Here is a 20,049-nt window from a genome sequence, read left to right on the forward strand (position 1 = left end):
AGCTTGTAGAATCTGTGATGGCTCTCCCCCCAACTTTTTTTTCCTTTGTTTAACTTTCACATTCTCGGCAATGTTCCATATCAGAGCACTTGTACAAAAGCCTTCAAATACATTATATATTTTAAAATTTGTATTACATTAAAATTGGTTTTATTTCACAGCTAACTACAAAATAAATTTCCATGCCAGAAGCAAATTATTTGATTCAATGAACACTTCCTTCTCTCAGGTGGATAGGAATAGGGGACCAAGGGCCTTCAGGGAAAACCGATTTTGCATTTTGATTCATGGATGACCCTGGACCCTGTTACTGATGTGTCATCTCCTCCACCTCTGGGTTTTGGATATCCTGGGTGTCAGGTACAGCTAAAGCATTCTGGGGGAGCTGGTAGGGAGGACACATAGGCCCAGATGCTGCCTCTGAATTTAGACACACCCGTTGGAGAGCATTTGGTGAGAGGTTTCAGACTCCCTGTGGATTGCCACACACTCCTTTTCTCTCTGAGCCTACAGAGCCTCAAAGAGAGCCTACAGATTCAAGAAATAGTGGGTATGGGGATACAGACATTTGTTTTGCTCCTGCTGTATGTGAGGTGCTGTGGCAAGTGCTGCAGAATCAAGGATTCATTGTCTCTGAGGATCTCAGTCTATTGGGGGTGACAGACGCACACTAAACTACAGTGCAACACAGTAAACACTTTGCAAGAGTGATTATGATACTTGGGAGTGAAGCTTGCTAACTTCATCTAAGCGGGCCAGAGAAGATCTTGAGAAGTAGCTGGGTTTTACAGAATGAGCAGGAGAGCGAGTCCATCTCAAAAAGAAGGCTGTGGCATACTCTGGTCCTATGCTAAGCACCAGGACAGTTTGATTGGTTAGATTTGACTTGAGGTCTGAACAAGTACTTCCTAATTTCTCAGTCTCTTTGTAACTTGACTGTCATACTACCTCTCACCATTATCTCCTCTTGAGGATTTGAACCATGAGTTCAGACTGAGGGGGTCACAGTATTTCCTACTGTGAAGAACAGTATTCATAGCATGGTAATATCTAATGAAGTAAAGAGGGAGAAACAGGTTCTCACAAACAGCTCTGTCTCCTTACCCATCAATCTGTCTTACAAAAGGAACTAAGGGTGACTTCTTCCCCTTCAAGTAGGGGCACGATGATCCATGTTCTCCACTCAGTACCCAAAGGGGAAATGAGGGGGCAGCCCTAGAGGGACACAAGGAATCCTAAAGCCTGTTTTTCAAAAATTCCACAAGGAAGCTGAAGCAAGCAACTAGTCCAGGGTCACATAGCTCAGTAAGTAGCAAAACCAAGATTGGCACCAGATTTTTTGGTTTTGAATCCACTGCGCTTTATACTATTACCCCACAGTCATAGTAATGAGGCAATAGGCTGAGGTTTTCTCATGAAATGAGTTACGCTAGTCCATTCGAGTTCTTAAGAGGCAGAGGATACATTTTTGATGGACAAGGAAAAATTATCACGGTACTAGCCTTTCCCAATTATGGCACAGAGAATGCAATGAATTACAATAGAGAAATTCTGGAGAAACAATTTTCAACATCCCTCACCAAGAACCATACAATTCTGCCACTTACTCAATTTGGAGACATCCAGAAACGTGCCGTCCTTGGTTTGCAAATGCCCACGTGACCTGGTGAGCTTTCCACCTCTTCTCTATCCCTGGTACCTAGTGGTTCTATTGAACTCTAAAGGTCCTCCATGAAAGAAGGGATCAAAACAAGACATGAATCTGGACAGAGGGAACCTTTAAAACTGAGGAAGTAGGAAAGAGGGCGATTTGCTACAGTTTTTATATGCGTTATTTTTAGGGAGTTGTAAGCTTTAGCTACGGTTTCAATTTTAAGTCTTTTACATACGGGTGTGCACATGCGTCTACATAGAATATCAAATCTCTCATAGCAGAGGTATTGAATATCCTAGTCACCACGTAACTCTGTAATAAACTTCGCTTTCTTATGCAGCTTTACAGGTTCAGCAGTATTTCAAATATTAGTTTTGACAGGGGCACTTCAGCCTGGATCCCATTCCTGAAGACCTCAGTCACTTAGAGTAATCAGAAAATTCCCTCTGACATGCGGGAGACATCAGCCTCTTTCTATACCTTAAGCAGGGCTTGGTTTTTGAGTCTGTATTGTGTTAACAAGGCTTATCTGCATAGCTATAGTGCAGCCGTGTGATCCAGCATGTGACCGAACAGGTGAAGAAACCTGACTATATGCCTGCACCCCTGGAGAGCTCTGCAGACACAAGTGGGCGCGATAAAGGATCTATTTCTGAGCTCTGTGTTGGAAATGCACTCATTTAAAAACTGGGAAACCAACCCTAGTTCTGAAATCGCCGCTGGAGCGCTGCGTGGTGGGGAATTAAAGCGGGGGGTGGGGTGGGGGGAATAATGTCACCAGCCTGGAGATCTTCAAGGAGCTCTAGGATTGGAAAGAGAGAAGCATTCAGAGGTTGCCTAGCGATAAATCAGCCGATGATATCATTCTCCGGGAGGCCAGCCCCCCCTCCCCCGCCCCACTCACCCGGCTTTCCTTCCTCGCTCCCCCCGCTCCCCCCTCCCACGCCGGGTTCAAAGTACAGCCGCGCGGGGTGAGGGAGCCGGAGCCGGACGCGGCGCTGTCACGCGCACCCGCACATGCCGGGGCGCACGCTGCGCGGCACGTGAGAGGGGGCGGGGCGGGGGCAGGGAGGCCTCGGCCCGCCGCCTTCTGCGCGTGCGCGCTGGCCCCCGCGCCCGCCACCCCCGCGACGCAGGCCCTGGGGAGCCGGCGGGCTGGGGGCGGAGGGTGGCGGCCGGGCGGGGACGAGGGCCCGCCCTCCCGACAGCTGTGCCGCACCCTGCCCCGCCGAGTCCTAGCGGGCCGGCCCTGGGTAGTCATTCCTCCCGAATTAAAGCTGGCTCCGACTCCGGGCTCCTCGAACCCTTCTGACACAGCAGTTTCCGAGCAGCCCTCCCGGGTGCGGGTTAGCGGAAGGTCGACAGCCGCCCCGGAGGGCCGCGGGGCGGGAACGTCAAGCCCGGACCGGCCGCGGCCGGGGGAAGTGACGGGCTCGGGGTGGGGATGGGGGAGTGACCGGGCCGGCGGCGCCGGATGCGGGCCAGACCCCGGCCTGACCTGGGCATGTCTTGCGGGAGAAACCCCGGCGGCGGATGGGTGTGGGGGAGAGCTGTGGAAGCATCTTTCTTTGGTCTCACTTTTGGAAATTGAATTCCCACTAATTAAGCACTAGGGGATTTATTTAATTGTGATAAAATATACTGGGATTTTCCGTGCGAGGTATAAAGTGAAAGAAGTGATTTTATGGCACTAATGGATTCTGCATGGTGCAATAAAGTGAAGGAAATTAATGTAGTCAGGGGCTGAGGGTTTTTTTGTTGTTATATTTAAAAAAATACTTAGAAACACTTTTAGGAAAAAAATGATCGTCTCACTTTCACTTTTTGAAGTGATCAAAGTTACTTGATTTTGTAACACTTCTGGAAACGTGCATGTTTATAAAGGAGCTAAAGTAAGTAATTCCTTTAGAGGAATTCGGAGTTCTTGATGCCCTTTAGATAGCCGAGTACACCCAGCAGTGTTGCAGAGGTAGGGAGGCACCACTGCCCTCTGCAAATTTGGTTTTGGTCATGAGATGGAAAGCGATCTCGGGTGTTGCCAGTAATATTTGGACAGGTCAGGTGCTAGTATTTGCTAAGACATCCAGGAGTGATTGTAAACTCCAGTGTAAAGGGCACAGTGGGTGCCACCTTGGAGACAAGTCTGTCTATGAGCTATGAGCTAACAGACAAATTCACAAGGCACCAAACGAATGTATTGTTTGTGTGCCTTGTAATGGTAGGTATGGGTAATGTCCTATAGGTTGAGATTGAACAACCCTCCTCTACCACCCAAACTGCTTGTAGGAGACAGCTGTTATTACTGATACTCTGAAAATTGAAAAAGCAAAGACAAGACTTCAAACATTCACTCAACAAATACATACTGAGCTTTTACTGTGTGCCAGGCATTGGGGACACAGCGCTGACCCATACAGACAAATTTATCACCCATCATGGTGCTCAAAACCTGCAGTAAAGCCTCATGAGTTTCCAGGCATTTGCCAATCAGTCATTATTTATGACAACCAGCAATCATATCCCTCTGCCCTGGATTTTTTTCAGTTGGCATTTATGGAGATGCCAGGTGAAAGGACTGGCTCTCCAGTCCAGCAGTTCCCATCCCTTCCTCCTGTCCCGTGTCCTGGTCCCTGAACTCTCTGGAGCAATAGTAGCCTCCCTGCTGCTCTTCCAACAGGACATTCTTGGTCCTTTCCCAGAGTATTTACACTTGCTCCTCCATCTGCCTGGAACACTCAGCCCCCAGATGGGGGATAGCTGATTCCCACCTCACCCCTATCTATTTTTAGGTCTCTGCTCAAATGCCGCTTCTTCAGAGAGGCCATTCCTGAGCAGCCCATGGGCAATATGTAAAATGCTACCCCCATCAATGTTTATTTTTGCTGTTTGTCTTCATAGCGGGTATCACCCCTGTCATAGTGTGTGTGTATACTGATGTATATGAATACACAGACATATAAATCATTTACTGCTTGTCTGTTGTTAGGATGAACAGAGATTTTGCTTTGCTCATAGCTGTTTGTCTAATGCCAAGAATGGTACCTGGCAATAAATATTTACTTATTTGCCTTTTTTAAAATAGCATGTATTGATCCTCAATAAATATTTGCTGGAGGAATGAATGAATGAACATCTCTGGCAAGCATTTCAATGTTCACACCTCACCAAGGACAACAGGAAACGACCCCTTGACCTCTCAAGCATCCCCTTCCATGTTACAAGTTTATTTCCTCAACAGGTACTGAGTGCCTGCTGTGTTCCAGGCACTGTGTGACACAGAGACATCGACAAGTGGTGGGGAGTCACAGGCAGTTAACATCTGGTCCCTGCAAATGGGAAAGGACTCAGTTGATTTGGAAGCTGATTGAATTTTATTGTCACAATAAAGTGATAGATTTGGTATTTAAGCATTAATAGAGTTCCCCTAACAATAGAGTTCATATCAGTTTCACCTTGGTGCAAATGATTATAACCAGTGTTTAAAAAAATTGCTCACTTAACTGAAATACCTTCTTTGAAATTTAAAATTAGAGTCTGATCATTTCTCCATCCCCTGAGTCAGAGAGAACGAGCTACAATAACCCTGTAGAAGAAGTAAGTTTCAAAACAGACTATCTCAATTCCCAGATGGCCAATGAACCTGTGTAGAACTGAGTGGGACCCTCTGAATTTGACCCATGACAGACTATACAACACATGTGACCAGGGCTTGAAGGCCCCACGTGCTTCAGCTCGTTACTGGCTCTGCCAGGTGTGGTAACCTTTGTCCCTTAGTCAATGAGCTTCTTCAAGACAAGAGCCAGTATCTGGTTATCAGTGTGTGCTCAGCGCCGAGCACAATGCCTGGCACACAGCAAGCACTCAATAAACGGCTGTTGAAATCCCAATTCTCCTCTCCACTCCCACGATCACTGTCCTAATTCCCAGCTTTCTCATCTCTCACCTGGATTATTGCAAGAACCTGCTCAGTGGCCTTTGTCCAGTCTTCCTTTTCTGTGCGTTGGCCACACTGGCAGCTCGGTCACCTTTTAGACACCAACAGTGCACTAAAGAATAGCCAGGAACAGCCCATTACATAAAGAAGGCACAAACTACTTAAACTTCCCTTGCAGTCTCACTTCCCTTCACTCGGTCCCTTCTCTTAGTGCTCCCAACTAGAAGATGGACCTCGAATGCCCCAGTTGCACTGAACAACCACAAGTTCTTGAATATGCTTTGCACCTTCAGATGTTCGTCTCTGGGTGGAATAACTTTCATTTGGAGGCCTCCTACTCATGCTTCAAAACTCAGCCCAAATTACATCTCCTCTGCAAAAACTTCCAAAACTATCTGAGTCAAACGGTAACTTCACCCACTCCTTTGCTTTGTGTTCTCCTGGCCCTTTCTTTAAATCTCCACTTGGCTGTTTAAAAATCCTGCTCCATGAATGTGCGTGTGCAAGACACGATGTCCTTTTTCTCTCATTAAGTCTACTTCAGGCCACCTCCCCAAGGGCTGGTGGGAGATAATCTCAGTCATTGTGGGCCGTCCAGCTCCCACCCTCCTTAGGGTTTCACAAGGACCTGGGATGCCAGGATGATGGGGAGGGGACCTCTTCATACTCAGACTGTCTGAGATAATCGTCAGTGTCCAAGTCCGCCACGTGCTGGGTCAGAGTCTTGGCTGAGGTTGAAGATCCTGGCCTTACGGGCGTCGGGTCCCCATTCCCATCTGGACCTTTGCCACACCAGAGACTGCAGACCTGTGACCTCACTGCCTTAGTGCTTCTGCCTCGACTCCTTCCTCCTAACACAATCTTCAACTTTGGGGAGGGTTACAGGGACTAGGCAGTTAACCTAAAGGAGTGATGTTGGCTGAGAGTAAGACCAAAGAGAACGGGAGGGGCACCGTGGACTGGCGGTTGTACCCTTGAAAGGGGCAGACGTTACTCAGCTCCAAGTAATTGTAACCAGGTGAAAATGTAGCCCAAGATTGCCAGGCCATCTGGTTTTTCTAGGAGAAGCTGAAGTCTAGATTTTCCTGTGAAATCTCCTCTCAAAATGTTGGCAATTATTTTTCAAAAATTTCAAAACACCATCCATTATCAATGAAGCATATCTGTCAGAGTATTAGCCAGCCTGGAGAAGGCCACTTGGAGTCCTCTGCTGTAAAGGAGGGAGGAGAAAGTCCTGAGGAGAGGTTTCCTTCCCTCATCTAACCCCGAACAAACTTCCCTGATGGAACTAGCCCTGAAGTCATTCTTGAAAATGGGTGGAGGGAAGAACACAATGAGAACAGACACTGATAACATCTCAATAAATTATCCTGTCCCGCTGAGACTGTTCACCTTGTGTTGTGGTGAGCTGGGTGTGCCTCCCACCCCTGGGCACCCAGCACGGCTGCCCTAGGATTGGCACCACCTCCAGCCCCACTCGGCCCCCGGCCCTCGCTGCTGTGATGTTCACTTGTTCTTAGCTCCTTCTCGAGTTTCTCTTACGACCTCTCTCTCCCACTTAGATCAAGACCTCTGCTTCTCTCCAGACTCCTCAGTCTCAGGAAAACCCTTCGTGAACGAGGAGGGTTCACACCATCGGGCCTCACCTCCCTAACTCTCAGCCCTTCCCACACCCTCGCTCCCCTTCCTGCCGCCCCAGACGGAGCAGTGGCCCCTGCTCAGCACCAGCCCTTCCGTTTGTGCCATTGATCATCGATGAAACTCCACTGTCCATCCCACGCAGTGAGTCTGGATCTCCGTTAAGGGAGCTCTGTTATTCCCTCATCTTTGTGTCCCCAGAGTCTAGCACACTGCCAGGTGCAGGGAAGGTACCCAACAAACATTTATAGACTAAATGCCTTCTTTTTTTTTTATCTGGGGGCTGTATCCTAAAAAATAGCCTAGAGATGTAAGGCGGCCGTTGACACCTGATGCTTCATGGGTTGTTGATATAGAGAGAGTAGCTCCCCTGACTCTGAGTGTGGCTAAATTTGGAGGAGATAATCCAGGAGGGCATGTAGCTGGCAGGGGAGCGAGTTTCTCCTGGGCCAGGTGGGTACCATCCAGCTGTGAATCTGCTGTATTAATGCCTCGTATTTGTCTTCTCTGATTACCGCCGTGAGGCCAGCCTCTGGCACTCACTGAGGGGCACAGTGGGGAAGCCACCATGTCCTGAGTGTCACATTGCTCTCTGCCCCCTCAGCTTCCACCTGAGGGAGGACACCTCTCCTCCGCTAGCAGACTGTCTCTTGGGGAAAGACAATAAGGATGAAGTTTTCTTACTCCTTGTCTGTTTAAAGTCATTCTCCTATTCTCTATTCCTCTAACTGTTTATTTTTAAGTCTATTTAATATTTTAAAGTCTATATAAATTATCCGATTATATTTATCTTGAATCCTACTCTTATTCTATTTTCTATCTCCCTTATTACCCTGTTCACTTTCAACCCCTTTGCTTCTTTTGAATTCTATCTGTTTAAAATTATTTCATAAATAACTGCATTCTTATTTTAATTTTAACAAGTTATTTTAACCTTCTGGTTTCCTTTTAAATTTTATTTCTTGTTCTCATCTCTATTCAGTTTATTTTATAGCCTGTGTTGTACTTCTCTTTCATGAGTTTTTATAATTCTCCTTATGTAAAATTTGGCCTTACTGTTCCTCTAAGATTTTCTTACTTCTCAGTTGTCAGCTTTTAATTGGTTTCAAGTCTTACAGAGTCTTTCAGCGTCACATTTTAATCTTTAGTTTCTCTTCCCTTCCTTTCTAGCACTGGAACTTTTCTAACTTATCTCATTTATTCCATGTCATTCAGACTAGTTCAAATAATGATTGGTAAGAAACGCATTAAAATTAAGAAACTTTCTCTGTCCCTGCCCCACTTTCTGCCAGACGTCACTGTAAGCACATTTGTTTCCATTAATGTTGCTTTTTGACACAGCACTCTATGCAATCTTCATTTTCATATTGTATATTTTTAAAATCTATGGTCTCTAAGCTTTTTAATTAATTTCTTGTGGTTGCAAGGAAGAAACTCATTCCACTTACCTCAAGTGGTGGGGATTTAAGTGTAAGAATGAATGTGCAGAAGAGGAAACAGGAATGTCAGCCACTCTGTAGACCAGGCATCATGACAATTATGGGATGTCCTCCAACAGAGCTGGGACTGTTGTGGGTCTGGTCACTAGAACAAAACAAACAAACAGTTCAGAAGCAAATGTAACAGCAAAGTGGGAATCTTCAGTCTATACTTTGTCAATACCTATACCCTAACTAAATCTGAATTTCAAAGACGACATCCTTTGGACATCTAGGAAGAAGAATCAAGCTACCCAAACGGGCAAAAAAAGGTCAATGTTCAGGTAGCTCCCAATTCCTGCACAGCAGTGTTGACTGCAGAAGACTGAGGCTTCCCTCCGCCACCCAGGAGTGTGGTACCCGAACCAGCAGCATTGGCATTATTTGGGAGCTTATGAGAAATGCAGAATTTCAGTTGCCGTCCCATAACTGTTGACTCAGAATCTGCATTTGACCAGATTTCCTGGTTGACTCCCAGGGTGCTTCTGTAAACTGCTTGCAACTTTCATTGGTCTTTTTTTTTCCCCCTAAGAAAGCCTATTTATGTAATTTCTTTGAGATTGGAGATTATTAGTCTGCACGTTAGAATCACTTGAGGAATTTAAAAAAAAGAAAAACACTGTTGCATGGATTGTACCCTCAGAGAACTTGACTGAACTCGTCTGGGAGGAGGACCAGAAGTCAAGAGTTTTTCAGAAGCTCCCAAGGTCATTACAATATGTAGCTAAGTCTGAGAGTTTTGGAAGCAAGGGTAAGCAAATCCATGAGCCCTTCTTGGAAAAAAATTACTGAAAGATGGGCACCAGACAATAGAGAAATGAATCAAACTAAAGAGTTCAGGAAAAAAAGAAGCTGTGGTGAGACAATTATGGAATTAAATAAAAATAAACTCCAACTAAAAAACCTGGAATTTTAGTTAAATAATATAATAATTGGAGCTCTAGAAGGCAAACACGCTGTTGTGTTCCCTTACATTTCTATTATGATTGGTGCACTCTCTCATCTAGTCCAGTAATGCTTGGTTTATATCGATCATTCGCAGGGGTTCCCACAAGCAACTGTGGCTCCTTGGCCCTCCTTTTGCCACCTTGGCCCTGGCAAGCCCTTCCTCAGCTGGGAGACTTGACAGTGAAAATGGTGACTTACTCGCCAGTCCGCTCTCAGACTGCGTTTCTAAAAGAGAGCCAGACGTGTGAAAGAGAAGATTAGGGAAAGCCTTGTGATGCTGGAGCAGAATTGGAGGTATTTGGATGAACGCACGATGATATTTATATAAACTGCACAACTCCTGCCTTCCTGAGGCCCTGCCTTGCAGATTCCAGCGTCTCAGCTGCCCCCGCCTCTGATCTCCTCCTCCTCAGCTCAGAGGGACTGCCCTTCTCCGCCTGGATTCCGGATTGCTGTGCTGCAGTCAGGAAATTTTCCCCAGGCAGAGAGCCAGGATGTCATGAGGCTCACCTCTTAGGTTTCCCTGCCTTCAGGGATTGATTGCAGCTTTGCGTGGCCTACTCTGCCCTGTGTTGCTGCTTCTCCAATGTCTGAAAACACTTGTCTTAGACAATTTGTCTAGTTTTATACTTAAGGTTAGTACTGGCTACTCCATCAGAGGTAAAATTTGGTGGTATTGACAATTTACGATGTAGTTGAGAAAAGCATTGCATTACCTTCTACTTCATGGGTTGAAAATATTTTTCAGGAAGTTTCATCCTGTGAGAATAGTACACTCTACATTTATTATAAATGGATAATAAATTAACTAGAGAACATTAAATTAATTTTATAATTGAGTCTAAAGGGATAAACTGGTGAAACATTATATCATGGTTTATAGCTGAGAAAAATTGTTTTCCAGGTGCATAGATTCAATACCCTGGAGGGAGAAAAATGTGAAATGGGTACAAGGTAACTGATCCCCGTAACTGTCTTTTTCCTTAGATGCTAAGGTCCCTTTGACTGCAGACATCACCAAGCTCACAGAACCTCCCCGTGAAGCCTGTCAGTGTTATGAGGCACCACAGAGCTCCAGACCAGCTCAGAGGAGTCAGCTTGAACAGAGATTGCTGCAGGTTATTTCCTTTCTCACGCGGACAATCCCTATCGATTGGGCCACCCTCCTTTCATCAGACCTTCTGCAATCCACAGTAAGCAGTAGGTTATTGGATCAAAGTAGTGGAAAGAGTCTGCAAATGGCCTTTCTCCCCAGATTCAGAGATTTTTTTGTCTTTAGGGGAATGGAAGTTTCGCATCTTGTGATCTCCTTCTGGGTCTTGGCGTCTTGGACAGACAGTACTTGCTTATTAACCCTGGAAGGATTTCTGTGTGGGGAGGAGTATTCTGGGCATGTTACTTTAAGGATAATGCTTACATCTATAAGTGCTCTCTCCTTGAATTTTTGGTTGCTACAGTGGACCGAACATTCTAATTTTAAATTGAGAATATCTTTTATGATTTAAAGTAATCATCCAACTTTTTATTATCTAACAGTGGCCACAAAAGTTTTAGGACTACCTAAATTTATATCCAAGGCAAGGGAGAGAAATTAGCCCCACTGAAAAAACATAAAGGGGCAGAGAAGTACAGATGCTAACTAGTATATATAAACAGCAAGGTCCTACTATATAGCACAGGGAACTATAGTCAATACCCTATAATGGCCTATAATAAAAAAGAATATAAAAAGGAATATATATATATGTGTATAACTGAATCACTATGCTGTACACCAGTAATTAATACAACATTGTAAACTGACTATATGTCAGTTTTAAAAAAGGGCCAGAGACTACTACTCAGTGATAAAGAATAAAATAATGCCATTTGCAGCAACATGGATGGACCTGGAGATCGTCATTCTAAGTGAAGTGGGGCGGAAAGAGAAAGAAAAATACCACATGATATCACTCATATGTGGAATCTAAAAAAAAAAAAAAAGAAGAAAAAGGGTAAAAAAAGGAGACTAATGAACTCATTTATAAAAGAAATAGACTCGCAGACATAGTAAACAATCTTATGGTTACTGGGGAAAGGGGGTGGAAGGAATAAATTTGGGAGTTTGAGATTTGCAAATGTTAAACCACTACATTTAAAAATAGATTAAAAAAACCAAGTTTCTTCTGTATAGCACAGGGAATTATATTCAATATCTTGTAATAACCCTTAATGAAAAAGAATATGAAATCGAATAGATGTATGTATATGCATGACTGGGACACTGTGCTGTCCACCAGAAATTGACATATTGTAACTGACTGTACTTCAATAATTTAAATAAATAAATAAATAAATAAATAAATAAATAAATAAATAAATAAATAAATAAATTCAAAATAAAAAATGGGGGGAGCAGAGGGAAATAAGTAAAAGTGCTCTATTCATCTTCAATAGAGAAGACATTATCAGATTATACAAATCCTATGTATCATCTAGAGAAGAGTAATAAATCTAAATGCACAAATGCAGTAATTAAGATGCAGGTTATCATTGGATGATTTTATCCATGTTAAAGCATTGTTTGGATGGGCAAAGCAAAGGCAAATATAGGTTGAGGTCTTGACCTCAGAACTATTTCCTCTTAAATTGGGTGCTCAACATAGCTCACTCCCTTCCACAGACAGCATTCCTACTGTAAACTCTGCTGAGATTCAAAAGGTCTAGGTTGTCAATCCTGGCTTCACTACCTAATTGCATAAACCTGGGAAAATCACTTACACATCCTTCTGTTTCCTTATCTATGTAAGGGGGATGATGATGGTCTTACAAGGTCTATGAGTGTTTGGCGCTTCATGAATGTTCAAATGCTAAACAGACATTCGCTGCAGCTGGTTCATAGGAAACAGCCTAGTGTGGAGGGCAAGAGCGTGGGGTCTGAATTGAGGCAGCCTGGTTTGAGTTCCACTTACCAGCTTTAGGAGCTTAGCTATTACTTCTCTAAAACTATGTTCCCTTGCCTGTAACGAGGATGATTTTAATGAGACAGAACAGCTCTTAGGATTAAATGACACAATCTAAAACCTCTTGTATTTGCATTCTCTCTGGGCGAGTTCAGTGGCCATGCAATGCTGTGGAAACCCTAGAAGGAAGGCAGAGAGATGGAGGCTCCCCTGGGGACAGTGGGCCTGGTGCCCCAGCTGCGTTAGGCCCCTTCTGGGGCCGCCCATTCCCATGCGGTGTGTGCTACACCGGCGGCCCGTGACATGCAGTGGACTTGCCTCTTCCATCTCCCCAGACGACGTGATCTACCTTCAGCCACCTGATAGGTTGTAAATCTAGTTTTCTTGGTGTCTTGCTATCTAATCAGTCCTCACGTGAGTGTTTTTCTAGGTCAGGGGATCATGAGTTCTTGGGCTCACTGTGGTCAGAGTCAATAGCCACCTAACAGGAAGTTGCTTCACTGATGAGATAATTCAGAATTTCTTCAGGAACTTCATTCTGTTGCTGGGTAACAAACGTCAACATCTAAAATCCACACAGATCTTCCAGTTTTTTCTAACTAGAACAACTGAATATTGTTTAGTCATGAGCATCCTAGAAGTCCCTGGCCGTCAAATGCTCCTAATTACACTCAGACCGGTTGGCATCTCTCCTATCTGGGGCCCTGAACCCCGAAGCAAGTCATGTGAGTCTAGTCAGGTCAAGACGGCCCTTCCTGAGTTAGGCAACTGTTCCCATGAACAGTCTTCATGTTTCTGGTGTGGAAAAGGGAGATGGAGATGCCTGTGTGCTCTGTGCCTCCTACTACACCCCCTGGGCACTGTGCTGAGCACATAGCATGTATTAGTTTATTAAATTTACAAGGTAGGTGCTACCATACAAGGAAATCCAGGCACTGAGAGGTTAAGCAACTTGCTCCTAGTCACACAGCCACCTTCCCTGCGCTGTTTTGCCCTTTGCTAGCCCATACCTGATTTAACAACCAGTCAGAGGAAAGAAAAAAAAAAAATCCCATAGTAACACTTAACTTTTCTCAAATAATCGCACAAGACTACTTTTTTTCTATCACTGAATTTACTGTAAAGAATTTGATTCCAAAAAGTCATACAAAAGAAGTTTTAAACCTGGACTAATTTCATGGTCATGTAATTCTGACTCTAAAAAATGTATATTTGTGTCAAAAATAATAAGCGTATCACCATTATATTTATAATACTTTAAGAGGGTTTTTTCTTAAAAATGATTTTATCCCCCTAATGTAAAATCTTATTAAAGTTTTACCCTTATTTTTTTCCTGCATATCTACTCTGATTTTGGCATTTTGGGACCTAAACTGCCTAATGCAAACTAAATGCTTCCAAAATATCCAGATGAAAATTCTACCAGTCCATTGTTTTGTCACCTATAGTAATAACCATTTTAATTCATATATTTTTTTTTCAGAAAGAGCTTTTTTTTAGGATAGCAATGATTTTTGTTGCTATTTAGACATTATCTGCTCAACAGCAAAATGCCTTACACATAGTAGATATTTAGTAAGACTTAATGAATGAAATTAATTTATTAATATGTACTTTTGACAGTTCTATATTTCTATCCATATCACATGAGTGCTCAACTTGTGAACCTGAAACTGCTCTAAAAAAATAGTCTATTAATTAATAAAAAAGAATGCTCAACTTGCAACTGTCTATTTAGCAAATTATTAATCAGAGTAAAATTTTTTTCAGGGACTAGCTAGTAACCATTTCTTGTTTCTGATTATTCCCTTCTGTGAGTGGCAGGGATAGGGTGGGGAGGGAGGGAGCTACACATGGAAGGGAGCCCTTAGAGCCATGGAGCTCAAGCCCATGAGAACCAAAGCCCCCTTTTTAATAACAGATACTTTGCTTTGCTCCTTTACTACCTTGAAACAAAGTCCATAGAAAATATAGTCTACAATACACATAATTTTTAAAAATATACGTACAATATCTTCACTGTAATATAAAGGAGAAATAAAAGGAAAAAAATATGTATGAATATACATAGCTCTAGTTGGACTATAAGACATGATGAAGTGGTCAGACGCTTACACTGATAACATGGTGGAATTTGAGAGGTGCCGGAAAATCTTCAAGTTGATTCTTCTTATGGTTGACATTTTGAATGAAGACTGATGAGGTGTATTTAAATGCACACATAGACCCACCGTGAATCAAGAGCTACAGACACAAACTCTCACCGATGTGTTCTGTTGATGACTCAGCTCCACAAGCTGAGATGCGGCCGGCAACACGATCTTCAGAGATGGTGAACAACTGTTGGCAAAGTTCGGAATGAAATAAAGCACACCTTACCTCGTAGTTATATTCCTGGAGCACTCAATTTTATTAAAACCACACTAAAGATAATTTGTGCTTAGATGTAAGATAGACTTAGTTTGCAGTCTTACAAAAATTATACACAAGTTTTTCACCTGTAAACTTAAGGCAGGACGTTAAAAGTTGTGGGATGAAACTTTTTTCATCGTTTGGGGCTGCCCTGGGAGTTGTGGAAGTTTTAACTTCCTGCCTTTCCACTGCATTACATGGTGGCAGTGCCTCTAATCACTGGGACCACCAGAAACACCTCTGCAAATTTCCAAATGCCCCTCATTTATAGAACTGCCTTCCCTGAGAAACATCTCCCTGGAGGTTTGTGATAAGCTGGAATACTTCTTTACTAAGCCTTGCCAGAGAATCTGGAGTACAGAACAATGCCTTCTTAGCAAACTGTTTCATTGACCGTTCAAACCAGCCTTTATAAAAGTTATATTTGGAAAATCTTGTTGGGACAACTGAATGCAATAGTGCAAGCTACATTTGGCTCAACTCATCTGTAGGGCAATGCCCTTCTCACTTCATGCTAAAAATAACTTTCCATATCTTGGCAAATATAGTCATCTTTGCAAATTACTTCCTTTAAAATATAGACTTCTAGGTTCTTGTTTCTGTTTAGGACATTCTGAGTCTTCAACAACTCAAGCCGAGTTGAGCGGCTGAGTGTGGATTTTGTAATGGTTACTAATCCCTTGTCTTAGCAGTTTCTCTCTGAAATTGGCGCACTCTTCGTGAGTTATAAAATCGTTACCACTTGATAGCTGCTAAGTGGCCTCAGTGAAATGAGTTGTTCCTTTTGATCAAGTCCATAGGAGATAAAAATGACCAGTGACTACTGGGCTTCACAGAGAAACTAAGTTATGTTAGTCATTTTAGAAATGAATCATGAAGTGCCAACAGGTAAAATTCGTTTACTGCTGTTTCATTTTTGGCAAAGAAACACCTTAAGCCCTTTCAAAAAGAATGCAGCAAGGCAAATTAATCTAAACAGCACACAAGGTCGTAAGTATCTCTTCCTTTTCTCCCGGTCTCTTCAAGTAAGGCATCACCCTAATCCTGCGGCGTCGGAGCCCCAGAAGGCTGACGGACGGTAGCTGCTGCCCCCTAGTGTAGGACTCCTTGTTACTGCAGACATTGGGTTGAAATAACCACGCTGCTAAATGCTTAGCAAGCAAACAAAGGTGCTGTGTTTCAGTGATACAGATAATTGAGGACTTTTTAACGTATAGCACTCTTTCAGAAAGAGTAGTTAAAACACTTTTTTTTGTAACTGCCTGAAGAAAAAGTCGTTCAAATGTTTTCGTGTCCTTGCTTCGAGTTTGATGTTGTCATCATTTCCTGCTTTTCCCACTTCAGGGCTGGCTGTATTATGTTGCAGGGGCCACTGCTAGATGAAAATGTGGGGTCCTTTGTTTAAAAAACAGGACAGGAGTCCCACTAAAAGTACTAAAATACTTTTTCCTTTCTTCTTCAACTTCTCCTTTGACTCATCATGGTGTTTTTTTTTTTAATTTGCTATTTAATGTAAATAATGTAAAACATTAAAACAATTTTTAATTACTTGAACAAATTCTATCATTCATCTCTATATTCAGCAATGCAAATTGTAAGTACAAATATAAGTACAATTTGTACTATAAGTACAAATATAATTGTATAAGGTGCAAATGTAACTCACACTAAAATTACTGAAACTACACCATTCATATTTTGTTAACTCATGCACACATATATTGTTTGTTCTTCCCAGAACAGTGGAAATGCTAAACAAAAGTACTTCGACCATTTTAATTTCACTTCCTGATTCCTGCGCATTCAGCCAACACCGTCTACTTTTGGCTCACAGATGAGTAAGGACTGAAAGGAGAAGGAACTGTGTGTTGCCTCATCCCTCCCTTGTCTTCGTGTCAAAATATGCAGCGTAAGTGGCTGGCTAAGTAGCAGGAGTAGGAAAGAATTTGATAGGGTTTCTTGGTCATTTGTTTTTCTTACACCACCAATGCCTTCTATTTGCGTTAAAAGCAGGTTATGGCTCCAAAGGGGAAAATTGGCCTTTCGAGGCTCTCAGTGCCCTGATGGACTCGACCACAGATGTAGCACACTTATCTTGTTCTTGCTTTGAATCTTGCCAAACTCCCTGGCATTGTGGGCCCACCGGAATTTTGTGTCTGTGGAACGTGGAGAACGCTGTACATAGATGGGGAGGCAAGGATGATGGACACGCATGTTTTGTGTGTCTCCTCTGCTCAAGGGCTCGCTCCATCGTCCCATCTGACTTCACTTACAAATCACAAGTTCTAAAATAAAATGATGGAAAATTTCATGACAGTGACAGCAGAGCATTAAACCAGGTACCAGGAGGGCCCTTCTGAGCTCAGGGCCCTCAGTAGGTTGCAGGCCCATGAATCCGGCCTCTTGTGACTTTAATGGGTTCCACAAAAGTACAACCAGAATCTGTTTTGCTTGTTTGGCGTTCCGTCAGCTCCAAATGGGAATCTATAATTCAGGCTCTTTGGAAGAACGTGGAGGGACTTTTCTTAGCGTACAGCCCCTGTTAATAGTTATTCACAGGCAGGGATAGCAGAAGTGGGGATTGCTGGCTGGAGCCTCATACTTGGGCTCAGCGTTTCATTCAGAGCTATCATTCTGAGGTGAGGATAAAGATCACGGTTGTAGGAATTGTGAGAGAATGTTTACTACATCTAATGGGGCATGCTCGGAAAGACTAGAGGGATTTCTGTAAAGAAACCAGAAAAATAGGGGAGGGTATAAAGCTCAGGATGCCTGCTTAGCATGCAGGAGTTCCTGGGTTCAATCAGCACCTCCATCAAAACTAAAAAATAAAAATAAAAAAACTAAATTAAATTAAAAAAAAAAGAAACCAGAAAAAGGTTTTCTGACTCCTTGGCATAAATATGTGACAAGAGGCAAAATTAAGTTAATTTTTAAAACTTCATAATATTTAAGAAAAGACTAGTACTAGTGTTTTCTTCAGCTTAACCTTTCAAAATGTGACTAAATATGCCTGGTGGCAGGGCTGAACTTTGGCTGAACATTTATGAAATTAATGTATCAAGGATTCAACCAAAATGCCCTTGTTCTGTGCGTACCAGGCGTAGAGCCCATGCTGAGAGTGACGGAGTCCGGAGGCAGAGAGCAGAGGTCCTACCTCCCAGGACCCACCTGGTTTGGAAATCAGAACAATAGCCATGAAAGTGTACAGAAATAGTAGAAGGGCCAGTTTTTTTTTAAAAAAACATTTTTATTGATTTATAATCATTTTACAATGTTGTGTCAAATTCCAGTGTAAAGCACAATTTTTCACTTATACATGAACATATATATATTCGTTGTCACTTTTTTTCCTCTGTGAGAAGGGCCAGTTTTAAAACCTTTACTAGTCTAGTAATGAAATTTTATTTTACTCAATTTAGACAAACATTGCTTAAAGGCACAGCCTAGTTTTCCCCCCTCTCAAAGGGTGTCTTGAATCTGGTTTGATTTTTTTTTTCCTCGATGTCCAGCACTAATTGGCATTAGCCGATTAGACTTTTAAAATTATTTCTTCCTGTCTCCTCTGTCTCCTCCTCCTCCAAGAAAAGTTCTTTTCCCTGTTTTCTTCCCCGGGTGTAGGGTTATCAGCTCTTCCTTCTCTGAATGATCAGCGTATGTTTCTACCAGACGTTCTATCTGTTTCCATTTCTTCATTTGCTGCTTCTCATCGGGTGGAGGCTGGAATACCAGCTAATGCAATTTGTATCCACGCAGAGTCTTTATTCGTGTCTGTTGATCCATGTTTCCAACTGGTACCATTCTCTTTCTGCCCGAAGGACTTCCTTGAACGTTTCTGGTAGCGTGGGTAATTTGGTCATGAATTCTTTCAATTTGTTTATTTCACCTTTGTTTTGGGATGATAATAATAATCTTCACGGTCAGCCAGATGTGAGATCTGTTTTTGCATGTGTGCGCCCCTGTTTTAATGAACTGAGTTTTGACTCCACTGATCTTGTGACCTTGACCAATGGGTCCACTACAGTAGATATGCATTTGGTTTTCCTATAATGGAAGCTTTCCTGAAATGGAAGTTTTCCTACGATAGAAGATTCCATGGATCTGGCTTCATTCCTCCTATACTGTGTGAAGTCTTTCGCATTATATAATTGAACTCTAAGTCCAAACCACAGGCCTATAAGAATTTGAATGAATCTTAGAATCATGCAGTCCAATCCCTGTCCCGAGCCCACATATAGAACTTTCTTATTTTACAGATAAAGAAGCTGAGGCCATCATGTAAGAATTTGCCGCATGTTACACAACAGAAGCCGTATTTAAAATACGAAGGTCATGGTCCTCTGGCTTGGGCAATTTGTCACATCAGGGAACCTAGATGCAGTGTGATATCCTGGAAGTCAGTCTGGGGATAGAGCTGGAATCATGAGAAGTAGGTAGCAGCACTTTGACTCCTAAGCATACAGGAACCTTTTCTCTTAGCCTTAGCTTACAGGGTCCAGGGTTCGTCTGTCTTTGTATTCAAAGCATCTAGCAAAATCCCTGACTTATAGCAGGTGCTCAATACATGCTTTTATCTTTGAATGACAAAAGACCACTATTATCCCTGGTTCAGAGACTGGTGCTGGATCCCAAAGAATCTACAGACTGAAGTATCTAAGCAGATAATTTGGAAAGGGGACAGCGAAAGAAAACTTAAAAAAAATTTTTTTTAACACAGGACACAATGACTGTCATCATTTTTCTGGAAAGATCTATATGTTCAATCATGGATCTCTGTTTAAGATCAGCAAATGCAACAGAGCCATCCATATGACCATTAAAAGGCACCACAGGCAAGGCAGCAAACGAAGGTAATTGCATGACTTTTGGAAGAAATGATGAACATTGACAGACAAGGGCAGGAGTGAGTTATCAGGTAACTAATCTTCAGGGCTGGAAGAAATCTTCGGAATCATCCTGGTCAGCCCTTTATTTTTACAGACGGTAACGCCAAAGCCCAGAGGAGTGACACGGCTTTTCAAGGCATCACAGTAAAATAGTAGA

The 20,049-nt window shown here is 42.8% G+C and overlaps 2 long non-coding RNA genes across 3 annotated transcripts; one reads left to right on the forward strand and one right to left on the reverse strand.

The window, feature by feature from the left end:
- Positions 1-180: 180 nt before the first annotated feature.
- On the reverse strand, positions 181-13,084 carry LOC140691297 (uncharacterized). The gene is made up of 4 exons (XR_012066898.1): positions 12,913-13,084; positions 8,675-8,810; positions 5,598-5,700; positions 181-2,456 (listed from the first exon to the last, which is right to left on the reverse strand). It is a non-coding gene; the product is annotated as an uncharacterized lncRNA (long non-coding RNA).
- Positions 13,085-13,210: 126 nt separating this feature from the next.
- On the forward strand, positions 13,211-20,049 carry LOC140691248 (uncharacterized). Of its 2 annotated transcripts, none has more exons than XR_012066816.1 (3): positions 13,211-13,319; positions 16,745-16,915; positions 19,724-20,049. It is a non-coding gene; the product is annotated as an uncharacterized lncRNA (long non-coding RNA). The 2 variants fall into 2 exon arrangements; XR_012066815.1 differs by lacking the exon at positions 19,724-20,049 and adding an exon at positions 19,263-19,340.

This window comes from Vicugna pacos, chromosome 34 (genome assembly GCF_048564905.1).
Source record: "Vicugna pacos chromosome 34, VicPac4, whole genome shotgun sequence".
Lineage (NCBI taxonomy): Eukaryota > Metazoa > Chordata > Mammalia > Artiodactyla > Camelidae > Vicugna > Vicugna pacos.